Here is a 22,586-nt window from a genome sequence, read left to right as displayed (position 1 = left end):
AGAAATGATGGGCACTCTCATAGACTTTAAGGTCAGAAGGGGCCATCATGATCATCTAGTCTGACCTCCTGCACATTGCAGGCCACAGAACCTCACCCACCCACTCCTGTAATAGACCCATAGCCTCTGGCTGAGTTATAGGAGATGTTGCCTTTTGCAGTGTAGTGACTCAGATTAGTTCCAAACTAGTTTAGGGCTTGTCTACACATAGTTACTCTAGAATAACTAGGCTGCTTTAAATTTACACGCTGCCTTAGTTCCGAATAACTTTCATGAGTAGACAAACTCTTAAGCTTTTGCAGAACTTCAGACTGGGTCTGTTTTGCATATAATTTCTGTTGTTTTAATATGACTTTCTGTCTCTTTTCTTGATACATCTTGTTTTACTATAAACCAAGCAGGTTTAAACTGTTTGGCAACTTCACTCAGACCACACAGAAGAAGTGCAAAAATCTGTGACCTCTAAGGGGAGGGAATGACATCGGGGTGGCTGGAGTCTACCACACTCTGGATTCTTCATCAGAGTCCAAACAAAAGGGTTATCTCTGCCACAAGGTATGCTACTGTCAGGGCTGTGATCCTGGAGTTACATGAGAAATTCGACCCTGGCTGAGAAGCAAGCTTAAAGGGGTAAGGTGACAGGTTCACCCCACATTTATATTTGTGAAGGTTGAGCCCTGATTTAAGTTTTTGTTTCTGCAGCCCTCATACTGGCTACTCCTATGGGTCTGGTGGCAGCAGATTTATGTTATATTATACCTGTTGGGAATAAAAATGGCATATTCTTATCTGTATAAATGATTCTTATAGTTCTGACCTTTCTGGTTGTCAGCATGCTACATATTGCTTGTAGCATAGGTACAAAGATAGGTACAAAATAGAAATGGGCCTGGACCACAACTGGTATGGATCTCTCTCTCTCTCTCTCAACAGTCCAAGGCAAAAGCCCAGATCTCCATGTTCTGACTGAATCTAGTAAACTTTAATTCTGGATTTGGATGTGAACTTCACAGCATGGGCCCATGTTTATTTAAAAAAAATTAAATTAGAAGTGTATATAGTGAAGTTTAGGAATTGGTGTTTGTGCACATGTTGAAATGTTTCTCAGTAAAAAATATCATGAGGATTTCTAGTATATGGACAAAATGTACATACGTGGCAGTTGGCTTGACACAGTGGAGCATAACTCTGAAGGTCTCTTAGGTCAATGATCCATGAAGTTGGAAGGATTTGTTCGACAGACCAGAACAGCTCTGTTGGAACCATTACGGTCTACTGAGGCAAAAATCCACACTTTCAAAGCACTAGATCTGCTCAGACAGGTGAACTGTACCTTCCCCCCGCCCCCAAATCAATATGCTTACCAAAACGTACAGCATTTACTAGGCAGACTGTAACCAACTTTAGAGCCCATATGTATTGCACACCAATAAAATATGTTAAAAAATGTCATGTTATTTCCCAATCCTAAATATCAGATAGCTAGCTGCTAATCTAATCTGTCTAGAGTAGACCAGCTCACTAGTAACAGACGGAAAAACAGGCAAGAGAATTCACAGATAAAAACCTCTGTTCACATGGTATGATTTGATGAGAAGGTGCTACATGTCTCAGAAGGACCTGGGTGAGAACCCTTACCTCTAGCTGAAATCAGTGGGAGATAACAGTCCCCAGCACTTTCCAGGGGATGATCAGTACCCTGCAGTCTTCAAAAGTCCCTTGTGTAAATTTAAGTGACTATTAATCCTTGCTAACATGCTGGCTTGACAGTCCTGGAAACTAAAATAATAATTTCCACAGAACAGGTACAGCAAGCTTCCCCACTCTGTCGTCCCAGTGTGCTTTAACCCCATCAATGAGGGTCTACTTCAAGGGATAAGAAGGTAGTTTAATTTCCATTAGTTCCTTGACCTTTTTGCTGAGGCTGCCAACAGTGTCAATTGTATGGAGTGTTGCTGTAGCTGTGTCGGTCCCAGGATATTAGACAGACAAGGTGGGTGAAGTAATAGCTGAGGAAGAGCTCTGTGTCGCTTGAAAGCTTGTCTCTCTCTCAGACGGAAGTTGGTCCAATAAAGGATATTACCTCACCTGCTTTGTTTAACAGTGTCAGTTATGTTACATGGATACCTTTCCACTATCAACTCTCCTCACGTAGGACATAGTATCTAATTACAGCTCCCTAGGGGACTGCAAAGTGCTCAGTGCCTCCTGAGAGACACTGAGTCAGGGCCAGCTCCAGGCACCAACGAACCAAGCAGGTGCCTGGGGTGGCAAATGTAAAGGGGCGGCAGGAGGTCGGGCTCTGGGGCGGCAGTCCGCCCTCGGCGGTGGAGGGAATTCAGCGTCTGCTCTGTCACAGCGCGTTTCACACTCGGCAGCAATTTGGCGGCGGGGACATGACTCTTCTTTGGTCGCTGGTGGCAATTTGACGGCCGCACCATCACTCCGCCTCTGTGTTCGGCGGGCAGGATTCCGCCTCCCCGTTCGGCGGCAAGTTTTTTTTGCTCCAACACTGGAGCCGGCCCTGCACTGAGTATCCTCAATTGACCCTCACTCCCATTGATTTCAGAGGGAATTGAACATGCTCAGCATCTTGCTGAGTCAGGACCCTGGGCTGGATTTGAACTGGCATCTTGGCTTTGGAAGGCTCTACATCTCTATGGCCTTTAATAGGAGCTGATGACACACAGCACCTCTGAGGAGGCACTCACCACTTTTCATAGACTGTCATAGATTTTAAGGTCAGAAGGGCCATTGTGCTCATCAAGTGTGACCTGCTGCATAACACAAGCCATAGAACATCACCCAGCAATTCCTGCATCAGTTCCAAAGATCTGACTGACCTAGACCATATTCTTTAGAGAGACATCCAGTCTAGATTTAAAAACTTCCAGGGATGGATAATTTACTGATTTCCTATGGCAAATTGTTCCAGTGGTTAATTATCCTCCCTGTTTAAAAAAAAAAAAAAAAGAGGAAAAAAAAGAACCTTATTTCCAGTTTGAAGTTTGCTAACTTCAATTTAGGTCCAATGAAGCTAGTGAGAGAGAGAGAGAGAGAGTTGGGGGGTGGGGGTGGGGGGGACTTGATAGCTTCTGTTTAAAACGGAGAGAACTAAGAATGAAACATTCTTATACCTAAATATTCCATCACACATATGTAGAATGACTTATTGTTCAGAGACCTCCACAATACCTAGGCACATTGGGTAAGGTAAAGAATGACAGCCTTTACTATGAATTTCCTTGCTTTGGGCTTCTGTGAGAGTCTTGCCTATGAAGGACTTCAGGATTTACACCATACTTTTCTCTTTCAATAGTATTGTAGTATGACACATTTGTTTACTGATTTATGAATGCTATGCTCTCAATTCAATGTTAATTTGAGATGCTTTTGCCAGTGTCAGTTCTCTGTGATTTGCAATTTAATATTTTGCCATCTGAAAACAATGGCATTTAGTGCTCTGGAGAGAAAATCATCAGTATTTGAGTTTCAATAGGAAATATGTTTAGGTTTTATGCTAATGCTCAATAAAATAAATATTTTAGTCATATTTTATGATGCTCCAAGTAAAGTAAAGGAACAGATTTTAAATATTTGATTGTTTAGGTGAGCTACAATTTAGCTTCCTTAAGGAAAAATTAATTGGCCAGCTCTAATCTAAGTTATGATTTGTTAAAGCTGCTAAAATAATTTAAATCAACTGCATATGTCTGTGCAATAATAATAAAATTGCTTTAGCAAAAATTATCTGAATCCAAGAGGGATAAAAATAGACAGGAGGTGGATTGGACAGTCAGCATATTATGAGTTGGAATAAAAACATCTTACTTAAGCCAAAAACATGGCAACCAATATTTTTTGTTATAAAAATATTTGAGATGAATTTAGTTTTTTATGAAAGCTGTCTGAAATTGAAATTAATTGCAGAAGTTCTCCATTTATTTGCAAACCAGTAATAATACCTGAAGGCTGCACAAACCCAAGACCCTCTATAGACCAATCCCAACAAACCTTTGCTCTTATTCAGAACTTCATTTTTGCCATAGGGTGAGAATGATTGTGTGTTTTTGCTCTCTCATACTAACCTCCACTTTGATCATGCCTGTCATCTGAAGTAAAAATGTGTGCCAGCTCTGTGAAGTGGATTACTACTGTCCACTAGAGGCTGTAATGAGACTAACAACGTCATTTTATGACAGACCTAACATTTAGACTCTAATTATCAATTATTTTAAACTTAAAGATGTTCTGCGTGTGAAGAATAATCACTGGTCTACTTCTCCGGAAGGAGCTGAAATAACTTGTGCACGTCTGAATTTTAAAAACTATATTTAAAAAAATCCAGTCATTTTATGCCTCCCATTCTCCCATTTGTCGTTATTAGATGTGTAAAATATATACTGTAGATGACACATTACAACCAGCATGTTACACAGGGTTTCTTCTGGGCACTGTGTATCTTATATATCAAATTGATTAATATCCTCCGGTCATGAATGAATCAGTAGGAAGTCATATCATCTGTAGCATATCATAAGCAGTAAATAAAATACCTGATGTCTGTTCAGATGTAGCCTATTCTGTACTATATAGGTTCTTACACTGCGCTTATTCCCCTGGTATCTGAGCACCTTCCAGTAGTGCATTAAGCAATGTGACTAACATCTGTTACAAGTTTCTTCTCTCATCCTCTTCCCAGAGGCAGAAGTGTGTGCAGCGGAGTGTTTTTGTTTTGGAATCTTTAAAAACAATATACGTACATGTATATATGCACTCACTTGCTGCTATGTTTATGTGAGAGAGGCAAACTCAGGGAAGTGTGGTGGGAGGGTGGTGAGGCTTGTGGTGGTCCTTAGTTTCTGGGGGAGATCATTCCACAGTCTTTGACCAGCCCCTGAGAAAGCTCTGTCTACTGCACAGACAAAGCTCTGTTTCCTACACTAACTATAGAAAGTTCCACTGTGCCAGAGGAGCAAAGTTGTCCACCCAGTCTTCATCCTGGAGCTGTTAATGTTCATTTTCTGAAGCAAATTACTCCGCCTCTCTTGAGGCTGAGTTCTTCACTTCTTACTCTATCAAAACTCCCAGCTGAAGTCGATAGGGCATTTTGCCTGAATAAAGACTGAAGGCTTAATCGGGCCTTTTGTGCCAGTTGTTTGGAAAAGGTCACATTATGTCCGTGCCTCACAGCGCCTCTGCATTAATTAAGGGTTCTTGTACTTCCTGGCAACTTGGACCTGTGCTCTGTGGCAAAGTTCCTGGTTGCTGAGGAGGCTGCAAATTCTGCTGCAGCTTTTTTGAATGTAGCCATGTAATCCATTAAATATAAGAATTAATAATACAATCACTGCAGTAGCTTATTTATTTTAACATTAAATTCAGTTTATTTTAAGCAGTCTTCCTATTTTTTGGTTTTGGTATGCTAAAGGTTTTTGTGATGACAGTTTATAACTGCCCCAGAGAATCTGTCTGAAGATGGTGGAGGAACAGCAGCTAGGTAAGGAGCTGTTAGAATTTCTGCCACCGGCAGTTTGGATTTGTGGCACCTCCCGAAGCCCGCTTTAAGGCTGTCTGCAGACTCAGGAAGACAACGCTGCATCAATTTATGCATCAATCCATGAGGGCTAGAAATATAGAGAGAGGTTTAAAAGCTTAGTTTCTGGAGCACAATTCTGCTGCAAAGTTTCTGCAGCAAAATCTGTAGCCAAAGAATAGAGGTATATACAGGGCTCTCATGTTCATCTGCTGCAAAGGAGAAGGTTGCCCTGAGCTTGCTTCAGCATGAACGTGGCTTCTGTTTCTCTGCGTGTGCCACACCTGTTGGCAAGGTGAACATATTAGAATGAGAGATTCCTTTCTACTGAGGTAACATCCTGAACTAGAGAAATAAAAAAGGTGGTGGTAGTGGGGGAATGCTGCATATTCAAAACTGTGCCCAGATGAAGGGGTTGAAGTGTCACTAGAGGCAGTGCTTAAAGTGAGTGTATGGGATGAGGGATTGCAAGGGGTTGCATACCCAGCCCAAAAAAAAAATATTGTTTTAATCAAGCCAGGTCACTGAGAGCTGCATTTTAAGCATGGTTCTTGCCAAAGCTGCTGCTCCAAGATTATAATAGACCTCCCCCACCCCACTTTTTCATACCACTTTAAGAACTGACTAGAGCTTTCACTTGATTTTCAGTAATCCACACTCTCTCCCTCCCTCCCTCCCTTTGATTCAATCAATGAATCTTGCATTAGTGGGGTGAGGATGATGTTGATGTCTGCTTGGCTGCTGCTGTTGCAGATTCACTACTTTGAGGTGCTAAGTTGCACATCTGTCCAAATGTCTTGGCCTGTTGCTGTTTCTTTTCCCCAAAGCACTCATAAAACAGAAAATGTCATCAGGTTACATATGATGGAACCTTAACTAAAGTTTTAGTCGTAATAATAAAGGATCTTTATGCCTTATAAAGCTATGCTATATACAGTATAACTATTCTATTGCCTATTGATCAATACCACTGCCTCTTACAATTTTATTACTACATTCTTTTCAGCTATTATAGTATAATTATGCAACATATTTCTTTTTATAAGGAATTACCTTACAGATCCATCCACAGAAACTGACAGTTTAGAGTCGTGATTTTTTTTTGCATGTAGCCACTAGATTATAGAAACACTTCACCAACACATGGAAAACTAGAAAACTGCCATATTGTAACGTGCCCCGGTTTCAGGGAACGGGTGCAAGTTGCAGCACTGCAGAGTGTCAACACTAGTCATCCTATTTTGGATGCAAGCAGTGCTCTGGGTTCACACAGTGCCTGCCGTACAAGCATTGCATGCCCTGTGGATTATTGCACCTATCCCACAATGCCCAGCACAGCTCCCTAGAGCATGTGCATAATGTTAATAGTATACAGGAGATATTTGCACCTGTTCACATTTTGGGTTTGCCCCATTGCCCACTTTGAATGGTTTTGTTCTGCATCAGACGCTGCCTTGTGCATGTTGTAACCCTGGTATTGAAACCCACTGGTAAGTGTGTTACTAGTCTCCCTCTGTGCTGATCCGGAGATGAATCAAGGCTGATCCAGAGATGTTATTCAAGGCTGTTTAAGGCAGTCTACCACCCTAAGCAACTTGTCAGCGTGCCACCTTCAACATCACTCAAATTTGGCCCAGCTGCCCCTCCATTATGATGGAGGAGCAGCTGGACCAAATCTGAGCAAGTGGCATTGCAACCTGGCACATAGGGTCACAGCACCACTCAGGCTAGGCCCAGTCACCTCTCCATCATGATGGCAGGCGACCAGGTCAAATCTGCCACCCTAGGCAGGTGCCTAACTTGCGTGTACCTAGAGAGGCCTCTGTTTTTTATACCCCCAGCTACAGAGCTTTATCTCAAGCTGTATCTGCTCATGCCTTTGGTTCAATCCCCAGTGTGTCAGCTAAGAGAGAGGCTCTCACACTATGCCTTCATGTGTGCTGATGCCCAAGCAGAGAGTCAGTAGCTCCTTTAGGACCCCACTGCCTTGCCAGTGGTCTTAGTGAATATTACAATGAGCACACCCCCCCCCCCAGGCCCTGGTGCTCTAGGAGGTATGGAACTTGATTTTATTCATTTCTTCAATAGCATTTTTAGTTTTAATTTTGATGTTCTGTTCCTTTTTTGTTAACTGAAGTTTCTTTCTCTTGTGTTTACCTCTAGGAATCCAGCCTAGCGGTCAAGGACAAGACAACAAGCGGAGACTGGACCATCATGGAGAGGTATGTTGCTCTACTTGGGGGAATAGTTGGGAGAGGTTCAGCCTCAGAGTAAGTGTAATTGGCAGAGTGTGTAGTAGGGAGTCAGGAAAGATGGTCAGCATCCAAAGGTATCTGGTTATACAAGGTCCAGATCTATCTGCCTTCTTGCTGTTTAAGAAGGGATCTGAGTAAAGGACATTTGGGACTTGATTTAGATGGTAGGCATCTTTTGCCAAGTGACTCCAATAGCAGTTGAGGATTTGTCCCTGGAAGAATTATACTAATTAGGAAAAGACCTCCCCGCCCCCAAGGCCTCATGGTGAAGGACTGAGTGGGATCGTCATGAGTCCCTTAAATTGGCACTCTGCCATTTCCAAAGGACAGCAGGCATCCCCAGCCGGCTCTCTTCTATTAAACAAGTGAATCTCTTGGTCACTTTCATTACTGTTTGCAGAACGCTTTGAGATCCCCAGAAGCACAGCAGCTGATCAGTATTATTTTAATTGTGCTTTTGATGGCAAACATTGCCTTTTGAAGTGGGGGGGAAAACACCAACAAACCCCACCACAATTCACCCCCCCCCCCTTTTTTTTTTCTCCCCGTAACTGGGAAGAAGCCGTGTAAAGGGTTAAAACTGGCTTGGCCCGGCTCTGTGGTGCGTATGCAATAATCTGTGTGGCTCTCTTGGCCGCCTGCCAAAGTGTTGCCGTGCCTCCTCCTCCTCTTCTCCTCCCTTCCCCCGTCCCTTTTGCATGAAGTAGGATCCTTGAGCTGTTGCAGAGGCAGCCAACTGCTCCATATTTGGCTTCTATTACACATTTACATACTGGAGAGAGAGGAGCGGGAGCTCTGTACCGCAGACATCATTTCTACTACAGTGGTGGAGACATCCAGGACCTGTGTCACTGCAGGGGGAAGGAGAGAGAGAGAGAGAGAGAGGGAAAAAAAGGCAACCAACATAACCCCCCCCGCCCCCAAGCCCTGTGATCAGCTAGCAAGACAGTGTGTGTGAGTCTCTCTCTCTGCCCCCACCTCCCTTGACACTTGGCAGTAAGTGGCTCTTTTATTCCTTCTCTGCTTTTTGCTTCCCCGGCTTCTTTCCTCCTTTCGATTGAAAACCTCCAGCGCTTCCAGCTGGAGAAACACAAGGGGGGAGGGGGGACTGGACGAGCCCCCCCCTCCCCCGGGGCTTCAGCCGCCCGGGAGCCCAGTCCACCCCAGCCCTGGGAAGGCTGGAGGCCAGAAAATGGCTTTGCGATCCTGGGGGGAGGTGGAGGGACATGGGGGGTGGCTGGAATTCGTTGCACTCTGTGCATGCAAGAAATGTCTTCCGGGGTGGGGGGGGTGGAGGAGAAGGAGGCAGGGGAAAGGAGGGGGGACAGGCAAGGAAACAGCCGTAGCCCCTGTGTCTGGGTTGCTTTCAGTCCCCCCCCGGGAGGCGAGAGGGCGCGCGCGCGCGTGCGTGTGTGTGTGTGTGCGCTGGGGAGGGGTGGCGTTTTCACGCTGGCTCTGCTGCCGCCGCCGCCGCTGCCGGGCTCTGGCTGTGGCTGCCCCTGGTGCATTAGCTGGCGCGGAGGCAAGTGAGAGCGGCCGGAGTTTTGCACGACGCCCGGGTTTGTGCGGGCTGCGGCGGGGGAGGCTTTGCCGCCGGCCGCGCCAGCCCGTGCTGGGCTGTGTAGTACGGGCTGGGTCAGGCTGGCTGCCGGAGGGGTGAATGAAGCGAGGAGGGAGGGGGAAGAGGCGGCGCTGGGACGGGGAATGCGCTCAGCCGCGGACCCACTACGCTGCACTCGCGGCCCAGGCTGGCTGGAGGCACCAGCTGGCACTTCCAGCAGTGAGCGAGGAGGGCTAGTGCCCGGGTCAGGGGAGGCCCGGGTGTCCCGTTTTCCCCCTTCACACTGTCTGCAGAGCCTCTCTTGCTTTCACTCTCCTCCAGTCCCTGCCAGGGCGAGAGATCTGGAGCTGGCTAAAAGCAAAGAGACCATTTAGCTTCTCCAGGGGGGATTAGCGACAGCCTCCGGTGCTAAAGAATTGATGTGGTTATCCTTGGATATAGCAATATTTTGGTCTTTCCATTTCTGATTGTGTCTGTGGCTGCTGCATTCTCTTTAATTTATGTTGCAGGTATGCATTGCTCTTTTGACTCCGACCTCCCCTTGTTTGGGTTGGGTTTTAAATAAAACACCTTAGGAAAGTAACCCTTGATTGGTTTGTATGTACTAAATAAATGAATATAATAATTTCTAAGACTATTAGAGATTAACCTAAAATTTGTTAGAAAACGTTGGTTGCTTCGGTAGTGATGATGATGATGATAATAAAAAGACGGGATTGGGAACTGTTTCCATGCCATTGAAGATGGGGGAAATTACTGAAGAGTAATAATAGAAAGAAAACAAGTCCGAAGCTGGTTATATAATGTACTATGTGGATAAGAAGAACGACAGGCTATTTTTATTTTGTTTACCGTATGCTGTGCAATAGGGACTCCAAACTGCATCTCTCCCCTGTGATCCTGGACTCCGGATACAATTAGCATGAATTGTAAGCATTCCTTATTATGTCCAAGAAATAAACATAATGATGTAAATTGTTGTTCCTTACAAATATTCTTTATGCACAAATAAGGAATTGTTAAGGTGGATGACCTTAGTTTTTGAAACATTTTATGTTTCATATGATAAAGAAATGCATATTTCATAATGCAGGTTATACTTAATATTTAAAGATCATTGTTATATATGTTATGCCGTATTGGTTAGTTACATGTCAGATGTGTTCAGGCGTAGCCAGTGACTTTGCTGACATGTTAGGGAAGTCAAGGTCTTTTCATTTTAGCTTCTGATGTAACCTTCAGTTAAGGGAAAATTCAGATTTCATGTTAATGTAGCTCTGCTTGTTTGGGTGGTGAAGACAGTTCAGTTTTATAGCTCTGTGGAGCAAGGGTTATGAATGAGGGAGAGATTGTAATTGAGAGTGACAGAAAAAAAAATCACACTGTAGTTATTTTTGAGATGCTGCAAGGTACCTTTTAATAGTAGTTATGATTTTATTGTATTGCCCTCCAATTTGTTCATGAAAATGGCCCAATATTTTTCAGGCAGCAATTCTTTTAAATGGATGGCTTTAATCTCATCATCGTTTATGGAAGGCAAAGGTTCATAGGTTCTCTTCAACTCTGTCTGTCTCTCTCTCATCATGTAGATACATGTCAGTGCTATAGGTTTTCAGTGCACTTACTCTAGCCCAGATCAGTCATGTAATTAGATCAGGCTGCCATGGTAACAGACAGTATTCATCGTCCATTCAGGTGTGTTTGTCTTGTGACTGGGCTACCTCAAGTGGCGTATGTACAATATTTATGTTGGACAGATTGTACAACTCACTTCTGTGTCTTCTTGAAGAATATTTAAGCATATTATGACATTTCCTAACCACTGAACTTTTATGAAAGATACCTCTGGGCTGTTACAGCACTGGACTATCAGATTTTACATGTGTGCAGAGTATGAAAATATATTTAGTTAGCTAATGAAATCATTCTACCAGTTCCACGTGTGTTTATTGTTAATGAATCAACAAATGTTTTGTTAATTTTTAAGTGTCTTTCCCAAGCGTATCTGAAAGCTGCTTCTGCAATCTGTTGCTTTTGATTTGTTGGGTATTTAACCATTGACGGCTGAAATCATATGTATGAAGTTGTGAAAATGTCACCATTAAAAGGGTTAATATTGTAGGCCCCAAACCTGCCATAATCTATGCACGTTGCTTAACTTTATGTGCTCTGACTAGTATAATTTAAGTAATTGATAATTCACATTATCATTATTACTTAACTGATAGTATATTAAGTTAAGCATGTTCATAATTCTTAGTAGGCTCAGGGCCTTGGATGTGTTTTATTTGGTAATTGAATTAACATTTTCACCTTGCAAAAACTTAGGGTGTATACAAACTGTAATAAAACCAACTAAAAACCCAAGGCTATTTTATCTGTGACAGACTCAATACTGGATAGTTTGTTTCTGATAATAGTAAGCTGTTTCACATTTGTTTTCATACTACTTTAAAAGATATTTTTTCATCATAGCATACAGTTGAAGGCCTTTTGCTTCAATGTTTATAATGCATTTTTCTCCAATGTAAAAAGTGCACTTGAAGAATATAAAGAGCTTCATGTTGTTTACTGCAATTTAAAAATACATTTAACTGAGGAATATTTTTGTCTTTAATGTCAGTGTTTGAATACTACACTATACATTAGTCTTTTAAGAAATAATATTTTTTTAATGGGCCAAATGTGGCTCTCTATTGTACTGGTGTAAATCTGGAATGATTCCAGTGGGCCACATTCAGAGTAATGGAGCTAAGAATCTGTCCTGTAGTGTGTAACCATGAAGTCTTTATTACATCTTTCTTAGGCAAAACTGCTATTGAGTGGAATGGGAGTTTTGTCTGAGTAAGGACTTCAGAACTCTGTGGAGGAGCTGAATTCATCGCTTGCATAAGTAGCTAACATCTCCATTCACGTTTCTCCCAGTTACACCAATGGTGAATTTAGACCTGTGGCTTTAATGGCTTGATCTGAGCAGTGACGCGTACCCACAATTCCCAATGGTTCAGTACTCCACACCTCTCAGGATCAAGCCCTTAACTACTAGAGCCTAATAGTATCCAAAAAATATAATAATAAAACAGGCATTTGAATAGCTCTCGTGTTGAAGTACGAGACTGGAGAAGGTAACAAGAGGAGTAGTGCCTGTCTGTGGGTCAAATCCTGCACTGCCTGCCAGCTCACAAACCCAGCTGCAGTGTAACTGAGCCTGCAGGTTTCTGTCCGTCTGCCAAGCAGAGGAATTTCTTCTCATGGGGAAGTTCATGAACAGTTTCTCACTCTCAGTGCAACTCTTTAGTGCACTGGCTGATTTGGGCTTTTCGTTCTTTCGTCCTTTCTTTCTTGGCCTAGGTATGGAGGGGATTAGGAAAATGGGACTGGAGAAAGTCAAATAACCACACAAAATCCTGCTGTTTGTACGATCCCTTGTACTGCATCATGCTTCTTATGCAAATTGCTTGTAATGTGGTTCACAGCACTGCAGAGTAAATATTTTTTAAAATGTGTTATATGAACTTGTGGAAAAACAAATTTCCCTTAGGATTTCATTATAAAAAAGCTTGACAAAAATGGTCTGATTTTAAAGGATCTTTAAAAACAGGCCTGAATTTCCTTTGCCTCCAAGGAAAAAAAAATCTTTTTGTAATCTATCTGATAGCCTTGTATCATCTTAATATTTTTTTAAAATAGACTGTTAAATGCAGTCAATTGAAAAGCAGCTAATTACTTGAAATATGAAAATAGTTTGTATTAATAATTATCTAGAGAATCAAAACTCAGGACCTGATCCTCCTCCCACTGAAATTCAATGGCAAAACTCTTATTAACTTAAAAGGGCGCAGTAGTAACCCACTCTTTTTTGTATTGCTATTCATATAGTATAATGCTTTTGCTGTGGTCTACAAATAGGAGGGGAGTGCAGTAGCAAGGTGTATTTTGGTTTCAAAAATGTATATAAAAATTGCATACGTGGTCTGAAGTGTACCCTGGTTTCAACCGTAGTTTAGAATATGAGACAGCCCACTATGAGGCTGTTAGCTGATCATACAGGTTTTTGAGTGATTAACTATTGTGGAACATCGTTCAGGTACAGTTCATGCAACTTAATCAGTTCATAGAACAGCTTTAGCTGGAGTCCTCTGCTGAGACTGCTATAACTAGGTCTACTTTAGCAAATCAAAATGTAATGACCATAACAAACAGAAGTACAGCAGGCTCGATACAGGTAAGTATGTCAGACTGAAGAAATGGTGTGCTCTATGCCGGTGAATTTTGCTAAGAAATTTAATACACTAAGCTTTTAGAACTGAAAATATTGACTTGGTCATTTAATTTTACCTTATGCAGAACTTTGAGTGAGACAAATTAGTATATTTATCTTCGGACAGGGAGAACAAACACACAAAATGTTTTTGGGCTCTGGCACGTAACATATATTCAAAAGTCCCACATTTTAAAAAATGTGGGGGGAAAAAAGTTTAAGGTGATAAGATTTTGATTTAGCTGATATACAAAATAAGTATATATATATTTTTAATTTTAACAACTCTGCAGACAAAGGTGTATTTGGAAGTTACAGAAACTGGACAAGTAACTCTGGTTTCTTCTTGAGCTTAGTGTATTTGTTATTCAGCTATTACTTTACTATATTTTCTCCTACAACTATATTGTGTGTTAGTTTGTAGTCTACTAACTATGAATAGCTATGTGCATGAATGTATTTATTGGACCCAATCCAGAAAAACACTTTAGCACATGCTTAAATCCTGCAAGTGCTTTGCTGAATAAGGATGGATTTAAGTACTGGCATAAAGTTAAACTTGTGCATAAATCCTTGGATGAACAGGGGCCATAAGCATGCTTACAAACTCAAACACAAAACTGCCTCACGACAGAGGAATAGTAGTCCTGCTAAAGAGTGACAAAAATTTTTTGGTGAGGTTCCAAGTGAAAAAGCAAAACATATTTTGTTTGATATGTGATGTCAGCAGAATTGTGATGCTGGCTCCCTGTAATTTTTAATGATTAAAAATATAGAATTAGAAAAATATTGCTGTCATAGTGTACTTTCTGTTTATATTATCTGGGAATTTGCAGTAAAATGCATTAATTCCAGCATGCCAGGATTAAGACGATAGAACTGGGGAAATGCCACAAAATCTAACACTTTTTTTAATCAAGATCCCCTTAATATGGTTTGCTTTTTGGATAATGCCTCTCAAAGAAATTGTGTTCTGCTGCCAGTGAAGACTGTCACCACAACTCACTTATGTTTTCTAAACTCACCAATATCACATTTTGGAAAGCACATACAGACAGAGTAAATGGGCTGTGCTTTCTGCCACATGTGTATGGTGCCGAGGAACTGACTCCTTAGCCCCAGCCTACAGGAGACAGTGCACATCTGTGTCATGGTTGCTGGCAGGAAGAGTGGCCAAGGGCGCCCACGTACAAACACACACAAGAACGGGCACACATGTGAGTGCACATCTGTAGTAATTTCAGCTACATTGTGCATGAATGACTTGTCTTTTTGGACATTCATGAAATGTAGATATTTTTTGTTTCATGAGGTTGTACTACTGAGCCAGTAAAGATCATAAATGTCCCCGATAGGCTGAAGCTGGTGTAAGATGTAAACAGCACACTTACCAATGTGCTTTTTGAGTACAGGCTTGTTCTGAGCCCTGGTTTTCACTCTAGTTGTGTCACTTGTTGGAAGTGAATTGCCATCCTTCTGTAGCTCAGACTCAGACACAACTCTGTAATCTTTTGATGTTATTGACCCTCAGTATTATGAATGATTCTGCTTTGGATAGAACCGCTCACAATCTTCACAGGAATATTTTGGCACTTGTATGGCCACTGCTAAGTTGGTTGGTTTTTAACTGATATTGTTTTTTTCATTTTGGTTTTCATCTCCTCTGCTTCTGGATGAACAGTCACATTGCAGGCGAAGCCAGATGAGGAAGCAGTTTAAGCTGTGAATTTCTTCTTCACCCCCATAGAACAGTGACGACCATAATTTTTATCTTCACCATAGAGAGATGCTTTGTAAACAAGGTGAGGATTTAATGCTTTTTATTTCTCTCATGAGTATACACACTTTTGGCAAACCTTGACACCTTAAAATGTTTTTATAATTCATTTGACACAAAATTATTCTACCTCAACATGACCAGGAATGGGGGTGCTTTATAAATAAATAACAACGATTATGGTATTACCCAAGTCAGCAAATCATATTACCTGTGTCTCAAATCTCTGTCTTGTAGGATGCTGCGTTGCAGATCAGTGGTTCTTATGCTCACCTTAGGTCAAAATGTGTTTGGTTACTAAAAGATTATGAGATGTATAAAAAGTTTTCACCCTTTGAGCTTTGTCATAAACTGCCATGCATAAAATAATAGAAATCCATCCTCTTGCCTATTATTGTCAATTTTTGTTTTGTTGTTGTGGGTTGTGTTGCTTGCAGACTCTTTGCCTTTTTCAACTTCCTGATTTCCTCCTGTGTAGAAAGCCTTGTTTGGCATGCGGATTTTCCATTAAAGTCAGGGGCGGATTTAGGGGCAGGCGACTGCCTGGAGTGCAGGGCTTGAGGGATGCTAGGCTCAGGGTGGTGTAAGATATTCAAAAGTTTAACCAATGGAGGGGTGGGGGGAAGGTGGAGCAGCGGCATGCCGAAGACACTCCTTGCCTGGGGTGCATTTGGTCTAGGGTTGGCCCTGCTTAAAACCATGGATAACCAGTCACTAGTGACATACCTAAGTCTTTCTTTTACTCTGATTTAAGCAGTGTTGTCAGCTCTCATGATTTTATTGCAAGTCTTGTGATCCTCGGTGATTTGCTTATATCCTCAGGTTCTGCAGTGATGTGATTACAGGACAATCTCAGCTTTTTTTTCTTTTCTGCCTCCCCCCCCCCCTCCTTTGTATCTCATGTGTCTGTATCTTGTATGTTTGTAAGTTTGTGGAGAAGAGCTTGAAAATGTGTTGAGCCTTTAGGGGTCAATCAGACTGCATATAAAAAGAACCCAAATGTTCTTATTTATTTGAGTCTCATGGTTTTTAAGCCTGTCTCATGGCTCTGACTCATGATTTTTAAGTACTTAGGATTGGCTATCCTGCTAATGGTAACAAAAATATAAAGGTTGCAGAAAGAAAATAGGCTGTTCTTTTAAATAATATGGCAAATACAGCTGGGGAATTTGATTCAGAAACTGAAAGTACGTTTTTTTGTTTTTATTTAAGCCAGAAAACTGAGTTACTCTAGTATTTTGTTGATGAAAAGTTGATCAGAAAGTCTCTGTAGTGGAATAACTTTTTCATGTATACAGTATGTCATAGTGAAGTGTGCAGTACATAAATTTACATTTTATTGTGACTGCAGGATGGGGTATTGTTCTTTTAAAGGGAAGTAGTCTAAGCATGTAGTTGCATGTAAAGACACGCCTCTTATGGTCTACACTAATCATCTAGAATGGAGGGGCAGGTTGTAGCCACTACATCTCTGGAGGATTATTCTTTTTGAGAATTAAATTGCCGGATAAAGCACCCTAACACATTTTCACCCTTCAGTTTCAGAAAATTTATTTGATAGCAGATGTTGACTTAGAGATCAGGTGGAACAAATCTTTTTGTCAAGGCGTTAACATTTCCAAGAGCTCTTCATTTGTCCAGAATTAGCTCAGGTTTTGTAAAATTGTTTTTGTTTACAGAAATTATTACACAGAAAAGGCTCGTAACTAATAGCTAGAAGAAGAAATGCTTTATGGCATATTAATCAAATTTAAGTATCTTCTGAATGCCCACATTGTATTACCCATAATGTATTGCTAAGTCACCTTGAATGTTCTAGCAGCTGATATTTCCTGAGATTGCATTAAAAACAATGTCATAAATATTAAGTAAACATTTTGCATAAAGATAACCTTGTTATGTCCAGTACAATTGATTGTTAGCCATCGGCATAATACTGCTTTCTTTGTACACAGAATGCTTAAGGTCGTCTTAATGGACCTTAGACCAAGTATGTTTTTGTTGTTAAAATACAGTGGGTTTATTTTTTCAGTCACATCAGTTTTACATTGGTGTAACTCCACTGCCTTCAGCGCTTACTCCTGATTTACTCCAGAGTGAGATCAAAATCAAGCCCAATTTGTATCAGAGTAAATAATGTAAAGGTTGTCTAGATGGTCACTGGCTGGTTACAGACATTATCCTTGGCATTTGATTTAACAGGGATGCCCAGAGTTGCAACTGATGGAATGTGACCCATGGAGTTCTGTAGTGTGGTCAGTAGTCACAGGGCAAGTTGCACAGGTCAAAGATGGAACAAAGATGGTATGCTGAGACCATAGCCCTGTCCTACTCTAGTATTTTACCAAGGAGGAGGATGGCTGCAGTCTGCTCCACTAAATGCAAACTAGGTGGCTTATGACATGTTCTTTTTGTGTCCCTTGTATGGACAAAATATTGGGCACCTTTGATTTAACACACATAAGATCAAATTCTGAAGTCCTTACTTAAGGTTTAATTCTACAAACACAGGCAACTTTACTCACATAAATAATACCATTTACTGCAGCAAATAAAGTAGTAAAGTAACTCGTTTAAGAATTTGTAAGATCAAGCCTTTAGTGTTTACTGTTCTTATTAGGTAAAACTCACACTGACTTTAATAATCATTTTGCCTGAATAAAGACCTCAAGATGAGTAAAAAGGTTATTTAAAATAGCTTTTTTTAACCCTGAGTTTGATTAATTTTGGCCCAAACTAAAAAACATAGGGAGAGTTAGTGTTTGTTTGTTCAGAGCATGCATTGCCTCCTTTCAGGTAGGCAAATTACTCTGTTCCTTTTAAACAGTTGTGTTAAGAGAATTTCGTTTGAAATACTGGACATTTTAACAATTAGATTTCCTTTTAATCTTTTCCACTGTTCAATTCATGTGATATCTATTAGTCATATTGTGACATCTAGTTGACTCTGTAGCAACTGTCCCACTTGTAGCAATCCATTTACTGTACTTTCTGAAGTTTCATTAACTATGGGTATACATTGCTTAACATGGTATCCCTTTTATGTAAGATGTATTCAGCTGGTTTTAAATGTGGTGTGTTTCTAACGTATGCTGAACACTCCTTTGCAGCTTGTTTATAGACAGGAGATATATATATAATCATTTTTAGTTAAAGGAGAATGATGTGATTTGTCTGTATGGGGAAGTTGTTAATGCCCCCTGCTGGCCATTTGAGAGTGCAGAGTTGGTGTTTCTTCTACTGGCTGGTTCTACTTTTTCTTTTTACATGTGAAGGCCTGTAGTGGTGGGAGGACTAACAGACGGTGGTGGTGATTTTGACTGAGCTAAGAGTATCAGAAAAATGAAGATGGATTTGAACTAGGTATAATTGGATAGTAATTAGAAATCACATTTAATTTTTTAATTGCTTGTTTTGTATTTAAGTGTGGGAGTAAATTTAATGTACATGAAAATGAAGAACTAACAGTGTAGACTGGCATCACACAGGGACGTGCTTTGCAATCTTCTCCACACAACTCCATACCTCTGCTCTATCATTCCTAGGTCTTTCCTGAACAGAGATTGCCAGTCTCATACCAAATTGTATGAAGGTTTTCTGATGTAGATACATTGAGTTGAGTTTTGTGATGTGCTTAAGATGGGAACGCTAAAGTTGTGTTCTCTTGTCACATAAGCCAGGATTTGAGCCATGGTTCAGGGTTCCTGCTTCTACTTTAAAAAGATGTTTTTCAATGTCACTTTTTTAATGGAATATGAGAGAGAAGTTTTGACCATGACTTTAAGAATTGAAAGTGCTCTTTTGAAAAATAAAAATCAGTGTAACGTAAATAGCTTTGTATAAACCAGGTTTAAAAGGACATTGTCAACTTACATGTAGCCCCAAATATAAATTGTAAAAGATTTAATAAAACCGAAGATGAATAGAAATGCTTCTTTAGTTTGAAATTCCACATAAACATTTCCTTGCCCTGGTTGGCTTATCAACATTGCAGCATTAAGAACCCGAGAGTGAAACTGTCTTCACTGATTTTATTTTTCTAATCTGAAAGATAAGGAAAAAGTAATAAAACAGCATAAATAACAAACAAATCGCAATTTAAAAAACTCTTTCACTTTTAACCATATAAGGTTTAGTAGTAACATAAGTAACTAAATGTGTGTGCCACAAAGCAAGGCGCCTGATTCTCCACTGTCTTATACCTTGTATGTGTATTTGCACCTGTGCAAAGTGAGTAGGAAAACACTCCCGTTCTGATTTGATGATGTTTTTTACTCACTTTGCACTGATGGGAATGACTGCACAAGGTGCAAGGCCGTGGAGAAGCATCTGGCTCATCATTTTTAACTGACTGGAAAGAAACACTTCTGTCACCTCAGAGGGGTGTTAGGGCAGAATACATTTTACTGTGCAATTGAACCTTTTTCATTTTTAGGACCAAAGTGTCAGAGGTGGTCTCTGACTATGCACACCCGCACCACCCGTGCGTACACCCTCGTCCGTTCGTGTGTGTGTAGGTTGTCTAATTGCATGTTACTGGATTTCCACGTGCACGCACCTTGAGGGTGTGTGTCTTCATGGCAGAGTTAGCCTGGGTGATGACATCCGGGTATGAGCATACAGGGATGAGCATCTGGGTATGAGCATACAGATCAGCCTAGGCCGGTGTGAGCAGCCATACCCGTGTTACTGTGTCGTCACTGACGGTGCAGACATCCATGTGTGTCGCTAGAGCCTCTGGGAACTTATTCCGTGGCTGACTGTGTTGCAATATGCTAAGCTGCTCCAGGATTGTTTCCCAGTGAATTGTGGGAGAACCTGTCTCTCCTTCTGGGCACACAGGGAAATCGTGGGAAGACAATGAAGGACTATCAGCACTTGAATGGTTTAGCCTGCATTCTGACTGCAAAGTGGGTGGATTACCAGCCTGAGTGAGAGCAGAACCTGGGCTCTAACCAATACTCCCAGATGGCTCAGGAGAGAAGTTTTTGTGTGTGGATGGATGGGGTGTTAGGGCCACTAGCTGGGTAGAACCCCAGGCTAACTCAGTAGTGAAGTTACTCTAAGACACTGTTTTCCAAATAGTAGGTTCTGACCCACTAGCCGGTCATGGGAAAGGCCTAGGTGGGTGGAATGTGCCTGGCAATGGCAAGCTGCCCTGTCCTCCCTCTTCGTAACAGTCGTGTAGAGGCTGTGTTATTTAGGGTGTGGTGGATCTGACTGGTCACCTGTTTTGGGGTCAGGAACGAATTTTTCCTGTTCGACCAAATTGGCGGAGTTTTTTCGCCATCGTCGGAGCATCATGGAGGCGCAACTGGGTTGTAAGTGATAGGACTTGAAAGTTTAACACTGGGAAAGGTAACACTGTCTAGCTCAGTGGTTTTCAAACTGCGGGTCACAACCCAGTACTAGGTTGTGGAATGTAAGGCACTGGATTGTGGTGGCTCTGGTCAGCACTGCCGACTGGGCTGTTAAAAGTCCCGTCAGTGGTGCTGCCCAGCTAAGGCAGGCTAGTCCCTACCTGTTCTGACACTGTGATGCGCCCCAGAAGTGGCCAGCAGCAGGTCTGGCTCCTAGGCAGGGGGGCCATGAGGCTCTGTGCGCTGCCCCCGCCCCGAGCACTGTCTCCGCACTCCCACTGGCTGGTTCCCAGCCAGTGGGAGATGTGGGGAGAGTGTCTGCGGGTGAGAGCTGCGTGGAGCCTGTTGCCCATGTCTGCCTAGGAGCTGCACCTGCTGCTGGCCGCTTCCAGGGCGCAGCATGGTCCACAGTGCTAGGACAGGCAGGAAGCCTGCTTTAGCACTCCTGCTGAGCCGCTCACTGGGAGCCGCCCGAGGTAAGCCCGCGCCCCAATCCCCTGTCCCAGCCCTGAGCCCCCCCAAACCTGGAGCCCTTTCCTGCACCCCAAACCCATCATCCCAGGCCACAGCCCGGAGTCCTGATCCCCTCCTGCACCCCGGCCCCCTCCCACACCCTAAACCAGAGGTGGGCAAACTACGGCTCGCGGGCCACATCCGGCCCGTGGGACCATCCTGCCCGGCCCCTGAGCTCCTGGCCAGGGTGGCTAGCCCCTGGCCCCTCCCCCGCAGTCTCCCGCAGCGCGGCTTGCACCTGCCCACCTCCCAGGCTTTCCAAAAAGCCTGTCCTGCTGCTCTGAGCAGCATGGTAATGGGGGCAGGGGTTGGATAAGGGGCAGGAGGTCCCGGGGGTCAGTCAGGGAACAGCAGGCTGTTGGATGGGGCGGAGGTTCAGGTGGGGCATTCAGGAGACAGGGAGCAGTGTGGGCTGGATAGGGGTGGGATTCTGGGGGCGGGGGAAAGGGAGTGGGGGCGTTGGGTGGCGCTGTGAGTCCCATGTGCTTTGCAACACCTGGAGCAGGGAACTAGGCCCAACCCCAAGGGACAGGAGCTGCTGCTGGGTGATTTTGTTGTTGTTTTATTTCATATTATTTTGCATTTGTGAAAAACTTGGGGCTCTATGGTTAAGGCTAAAAAGGATCAACTGCTTGAGGTAAATGGGTCCTGGGATTTCACTGGTGGACCACGTTTTTAAAGGAGAAGAGGAGACCTGAAATCCTCTTGCTCTGAGGTTCCTCCTTGGTACCTCTGCCACCCCGTTTTAAAGAGGACTAAATCAAACCGCATTAATGAACTAATAATGTGTGTCAGCAGGGTGCACAGGGCCAGTTAGTGTGTGGCGGGCTGGTGTGGGATAGAGTCAGACCCCAGCTTGCTGCGAACCAGATATTTCTGTAGACAAGCCTGTAGTGTGTAGCACCACGTTTTAGAATGCAGTAGTGAATGTCATAATAATAAAACGTTTTTGTTTGCTAGTCACCCGTGCGCTAGGGCCTTTGTATTTCTGTGTATTTAAATATTCTTGTGAATGTAAACACTTGAGTCAACTTTTAGGAAGAAACATGGTTACAAAAAACTACAAATATAATTCCTGTTTGCCATGCTCAGTTTGTTTCTACCAATGAATATTTTCCCAGTGGTGCTGTTCCTTGTCAGTGTCACATCCTAGCAACCCAGTAGGGAGTGCTTTTTCAAATTAATGTGATAGAAAAAGGGTTTCTCCTCTTCCCTAGTGCCTGTGCACATCACCTCTCTGGTACTGTACTGTATGCATAGCCTTCCCCAGGTAAGAGCTGGCAGATCCAGCACAGTTAGAAATTTCATTGTATGCATGAACAA

General features: G+C 42.4%; 1 protein-coding gene across 16 annotated transcripts in view; it reads left to right on the top strand.

Annotated features, from left to right (window-relative positions):
• The first annotated feature begins 8,462 nt into the window (after positions 1-8,462).
• The window catches only part of ATXN1 (ataxin 1), a 271,490-nt gene continuing 257,366 nt past the window's right edge, over positions 8,463-22,586 (top strand). For 4 of the 16 annotated variants that reach the window (XR_006288664.1, XM_043540069.1, XM_043540065.1 and 1 more), the window contains exons 1-2: positions 8,464-8,787; positions 15,295-15,415. The gene's annotated coding sequence lies outside the window, so the exon portion shown is untranslated. Of the gene's footprint in view, positions 8,788-8,833; positions 10,282-15,294; positions 15,416-22,586 lie in introns of those variants that run through there. The other 12 variants (XM_043540068.1, XM_043540066.1, XM_043540074.1 and 9 more) reach the window with 10 other exon arrangements.

The sequence above is a fragment of the Chelonia mydas genome, chromosome 2 (genome assembly GCF_015237465.2).
Source record: "Chelonia mydas isolate rCheMyd1 chromosome 2, rCheMyd1.pri.v2, whole genome shotgun sequence".
Lineage (NCBI taxonomy): Eukaryota > Metazoa > Chordata > Testudines > Cheloniidae > Chelonia > Chelonia mydas.
Note: the sequence above shows the minus strand (reverse complement) of the source record. Positions and strands in the feature narration are given on the sequence as shown.